The sequence below is a fragment of the Adiantum capillus-veneris genome, chromosome 28 (genome assembly GCF_014529385.1).
Source record: "Adiantum capillus-veneris isolate H3 chromosome 28, ASM1452938v2, whole genome shotgun sequence".
Lineage (NCBI taxonomy): Eukaryota > Viridiplantae > Streptophyta > Polypodiopsida > Polypodiales > Pteridaceae > Adiantum > Adiantum capillus-veneris.
The window spans coordinates 134,138,467-134,144,571 of record NC_140958.1 but is presented as its reverse complement, the minus strand read 5'-3'; positions in this window follow the sequence as shown (position 1 = coordinate 134,144,571).

The following is a 6,105-nucleotide window of genomic DNA, read 5'->3' as shown; positions in this document are numbered from 1 at the left end:
TTAACTTGGACATTCAAGGGGTTAGTTGGCTAAGCATGGGCGTCCAAGTGTGAATGGGGTGAGCTCCTATAAAAGCCAACTAAACCTAATTTTTACTCATTCTCTCATTTGTGCAATTGAAGAGTGATCTTGCTCCATCTCCATCTTCTTCTTCTTCACCTCCTTGTGTGTGTGTGTGAGAGAGAGAGAGAGAGAGGGAGAGTGTGTGTGCGATCGAGCATTACGAAGGCACGACGGTGGCGAAGCGGTTGAGCGCGGCACGACTGCAGCTTCTTCTTCATCGCGGCGAGGAATCCACCACGAAGGCGAGAGTAGAGCGGTGAGTGACACACCCTTTGTTTTCTTGATCTTGCTAGTTTAGGCTTGTTGTGTGCTTGGAGCCGTTTGTGGCTCGCACACGGTGTATCGGCAAGTCCCTTGCTTCGACAGTGCGGCAAGGAGCGCACACTTCCTCTAGGATCTCCTAGAGTAAAATCTTTTTTTTTTGAAATCGCATAGCTTAAGATTGTTGTCTTTTGCTGTGTAGAGGTAGCTTGGAAGTAATCGTATTTGTTGAGTGACTTTAGGATTACAAGATTGTAGAAGTAGACTAGGGTTTTGAGAATGATTGACAGACAAGACAAGTCTTAAGATCAATGCTCAGAAAACCATAAAAAACAAGAAAACGAGTGTTTGTGGACACTTTCCACAACTCCATTGCAATAGAATCTAGGATTAGGGTAAGTAGAATCCGAGGTGAATTTCAGAACATTGCTCTCTCTGAAAGAATCAATTGTGAGTTCTTCTTTGAAGTTGCATAATTTTAGGTCTACGGCATAAAATAGCAAGAAAAGACTGCCAACCACTCAATCCGACTGGAGAGTATGCTTTAAAAGTTGTATGAACTAGTGGGTAAGCTCAACGACACATTGAGGTAAAACTTTCAAGAGTTTGCAAAAACTCAGATTATTTACTTTTTCTTGACATTTTAGGCCAAATTAAGTTTCGAGTTGACTCAGAGGCTTAAAATAGCTCATGAAAAGACTTTCCATTGGAAAAGTGCAAAAAAGTGTTCCTTTTGGGCCTAAAGTAAATAATCGTGATTGTTTTCTTTCAGCTCAAAATTGACAAGTAAATAATGAGGATTATTTACATCTACCCCATTTTTTAGCTTTTTTGACCAAGTTAGCATACCACTAGCTTTACCATGTTATAATAAGCCCACAAATCAAATTTGGTAAGATTTGGATCATTGAATTGAAAATTATGACCAAATTTGCAAAGTTAGTGTGCAGATACAAAATTGATGACCATTTGAACCAAAAATTATCCAAAATTGATGAAACTTGGCTACGGTTGTTAAGTTGAGGTACTGAACAGATTTGTGTAAAGATTGGGACAAAAACTTGTAAAAACATAGTAGGAGTAAATAATCACGATTATTCACATTTGCTTCAAAAATTGATAATCTTGCACATTTAAGTATCCGACAAGGTCAAACATATCAAGTAGACCACAAAAATCATTTTTGGTGCAATTTGGATCACAAAAGTGAGACTTAAGCCAGATGCTTGAAAACTTAGTCTACGGACATGAAACAGTTGTTGCTAAACTTGAATAGATTTTGTCTTAACTTAGTGAAACTTGCCCAGGGACCTTAACAGGTTGTAAAAAGCTAAGAAAATTAAATAATCATGATTATTTACTACTGCTACACAAGGACACCAATTTTGACTTTTAAACTTGTACAGTGTTAGACCAACATAATACAAGGCCACCATGCAATTTTGGGTTCAAGCGGATCCAAATTGGTACATGTTCACTCAGTTTCAGGTTGCAGATTAGTCCTTTGGCTTTTTGCAAAATTGGAATCTGAAAGTCTCAACTGTGATACACATAGACCAATCACAATAGTTAGCAAAAGCTATACAATCTATGTGAAAGAGTAGATAACTTGATTAAAATTGATACAGGAATCAGGCTGTAGACAAGGAATTGGCAGTTGATAGAGTTGCAATCAAGTCAAGCGGAAGAAATTGACAACAAGACAATCCGATGGTAAGTACTCTATCCAAGGCTTTACAAGTCTATATGAACCTTAAATCTGGTCGTATACTAGGAAACCAAGGCATATTTGGAGAAATCTCCAGTAGAGTATCCACCAAAGAAAGTGTTAATCAAGGTAATCCCTTGCACACTATCCTTGAGGAAGTCTCATCAGACACTTTTTCAGATTCAACATTTGAAATGTCTTCCTACTCGACTCACTCAGAAACCGGAATGACAGTGCACTACAAGCATATACTCTCTTTTTATAAGACTAATGGCCATGGAGCTCAAGTTTACATGGATCCTAACAAAGAGTATGCTATTCGCATTGATGACCATGGTATTGAGTTTAAGGAGGAAATCAGGGCAAACAAACAAGGAAAAGTGTACTTGGATATAAATAGAACTCAGTATTTATAATTTGAAAACCCTGACGTGATAGACAAATGGGGGTTAGAAGTAAACTCCATAATTCTAGATCATGGCAGCTAAAGAAGGACCACCAACTTGAGAATGTGAGGGATACGATCAAGTTGATTTGAAGCCTTAGAAACGGCTTAGTACGGATTATCCTAGGATCAGAGTCTATTGTTGGGGGGATAAAATATCTCCTATTGACTTCGCATGCCAAATCAGGACAACTAACACCCATGAAGATCATCTATGTCTTCAAGATCAAAGATAAGGGTTCAACAAACCTACCAACCTACCTGTTTCGAGATTGTTATAACAATAACTTTGTTATGATGACTCCTTAGGAGGTGGAAAAAACCAAATACCAAGGGTACTCCATAAGGGAGTGGATATTGGGCCAAGGACCAGAAACTATTTCAAGAGATGAACACAGTGAGAGATCTTCTTAGAGTAATGTTAAGAAAGCAAAAACCACTTCATCACTAAGAAAATCAGGTGACACTAAAGCCAGTCCAAGGCTACATGAGTCACTATTTCCAACAGACTAATTTGAAGGACTCGGAATGGGACCAACTGCCAGGAGACTAGGAGTTGAAGCAAATAGACATGTTAGACCAACTGATTTTTAGAAATGGGTCAAAAAATACAGTGGATCAGTGGATCCATATGACCACTTAGCAAGCTTTAAGCAAGTGCTAAGAGCAGAACGCATACTTGATTTCCATACTCAATTCGAGGGATTTGGAAAGACATTAGAAGGAAAATCATTGACATGGTTCCAAAACATTCCACCAAGGTCAATCATGGACTTGAATACATTAGCTCAAGGATTTGTAGCTACTTGTTCCAGAACGGGGATCAAAACACAATATGGTAGCTAAAATCTATAGCTTTAAACAGAAACACGGTGAGTCTGTTAAGGATTGTGCAACTCGAATGAAACAATACATTGCAAGATGCCCAGAGCTAGAGATACTTGCAGAAGAATGACTAGTATCATTGTTTCTAGAGGGACTACTAAACAAAGAGCTTCATGCTATACTGTATAGCAAGAAGTATACAACCCTAGAAGAGTGTGTGTCAGATGTATTGACTTAGGAGACAATTGTGATATTTTTTACGAAGAAGATGTCCCTAAGGATAACCAAAGCAAGAAAACAACATCCACCAAACCAGCACAAGTGGGAACGGCTGCTGCTGCACTGCTTTCAACCATAGAAGACATGCTCAAAAGGATGAATGACATGATGAATAACATGCAGAAAGCACCTATGAGGGGACCAAGGAAAGGGATACCTCAATAGGGACAACCAATTAGGCCACAAGAATGGTGTTAAATTGATGGAAAATGAACCAACCATGAGACCAATGTGTGCTATTATCGACCAAAGTATGATGGGAATGTTCAATATGTGCCTATGAGACCACAAGGACAACCCATGTACAGATATCAGCCTAATATTGCCCCGGCTCAAAGACCACCGATGGGTATGGAAAGACCTCAACCCATCCTGGGTCAACAACCTCCATATTTGGGACATAATGTAGTGCCTGTAAAGTACATGCATCCAGAGGGAGTCATAGATGAACAAGCACTAGTGCCTGTTACACCCTATGCTGAGCCTAGTCCATCTACAGTAATGGTATATGGAGATTGGTATAATTCATATCCACCACCAATGGAAGAACGATTGACTTATACTCCACTAGTGCTTGCACTAATGTATTATGTGGCTAATCAAGGTATTATACCTCCTATGGTAAGACCAATGATTAACCCAAGAACTGGAAACTGTCATAACTGTGGTGTAGATGATCACTGAAAAATGAATGCCTAGAGCCTGAGAAAAACCTCAAGCCAGTTGAAGCTTATTGCATACAATGTTGCAAAAAGGGAGGACACTTCCCAGAGGATTGTCCTAAAATCCTTTAAACAAGGGTAAAATAGTAGTGAACGTAGTCCAAGTGATACCTAGTAGCTCATTTGAGACCAAACCGATTGTTCCAATCAAGGTAATATCCAGAGCCCATGCTAAGAAAAAGAAACATAACTCCTTTGATGATTCGAAGAATACAAAAAAATTATCTCAAAAGACCAAAAGAAGCAGAAACAAAAGGTATGAGATGAGAAAACAGAAACAACGGGCTGAAATAGAGGAGAAAGAAAAGAAGCTATTCCAAGAAAAGGTGAAAGAAACTGGAAGTGAAATCAAAGAAACCACCATGAAATCTGGAGGACCAATTTTGGTTGATAGAATTTTTGAGCCTATTAATGCAGCCTTGGAAGCTTACCAAGTGGGACTTAAAGCAGGCCAAAACTTGGAAAACAAATGGAAAAACTATCCTTCTCTAGACATGGAAGCAGCTAAGCTTGAAGCTTATCAAAATTTGGTAAGAATCACGCAAGACATGCTGGAAAAAAAAAAATCCAAGCTCGAAAGTATGGCAAAATCTAAAGAGCTCGTGGTAGGAACCAATAAGGAAAAATTAGAAGTGGTGGTAGAAACCCACCTTGAAACAAAAGAGCTGGAACTTATAGTGCCGGACACTGAAGATGCCTTAGATGGAATTCCATTCATAGAAGAAGACTCGTCAGGACACTTATGGAAAAAAGTTAAAGAGATTAATGATGGGAGCTTAACTTTGAAGTCAGCTCCTATAGAGGAAGTTTGGTTAGACAACCTACCTCCTGATATGGATATGGATGTACGATCCTTGTATGGCGATTGCGGATCTGAAGCTTTAGGAATGTCAAAACCATTGACCTTGAAAACATTACCCTCTTACTTGGGAGATAACAAAGATGAATCCATAGTGTGTAAAACCACTCAAATAAAGAGAGCGGAACAGACCCTAGAGGTAGATAGCATTCATTCAATCATGTCTACCCCCATCCAATGCACTCTTACTTTAGGAGAACTGCTGAAAATTAGCCCATATTTATGGAATGATCTACAAAAAACTCTAGAGAAGGTGGGAATGACATGACTAATCGCAAAAAAATGTGGAAAATTTGAAACACAAAATGGATAACAAAGAGATTAGATCTGTTTCAATGAACAAAGTCGAAGAATACTACGAAGGGAAAGAAGGAAACATAACCCTTCTAGTAAGGTATAATGATATAGAAACCATGGCAATACTGGATAGTGGGGCAGGCATAGCCTACGAAAGCAGTATGGGAATCGTGGGGATAACCAGCCATTAGACAAACTCGAATGAAGTTGCAATTGGCTGATGGACACATCGAAAGACCCTTAGGACTGCTTGAAAAAGTGATAGTTAATTCCTATGGGATTGAATATCAACACACTTTTGCCATAGAAGACTTTGGAAAGAAACTCAATTACGAAATCATATTGGGAAGACCTTTCATGCGACAAGTACTAATCATCCAAGATTGGGGAAACAATTATTTGTACTTGAAGCAAGTGGGATCAATAACAAGGGTTAATCTAAAAGATCACACTTATAGAGATGTCATGAAAACGCCCATTCAAGAGTTTGATTCAGTCTCTTCGACTGAAACTAAGCTTCCATCTTGGTTGAACAAAGACACTCCTATTTGGATGTGTGGAGCTTCACAAAATGGGAGCTTAAAATGAGAATAATGTATCTTAGAAATGGATCGCACAGATAAAGCCTATATACCTGAACCCTTTC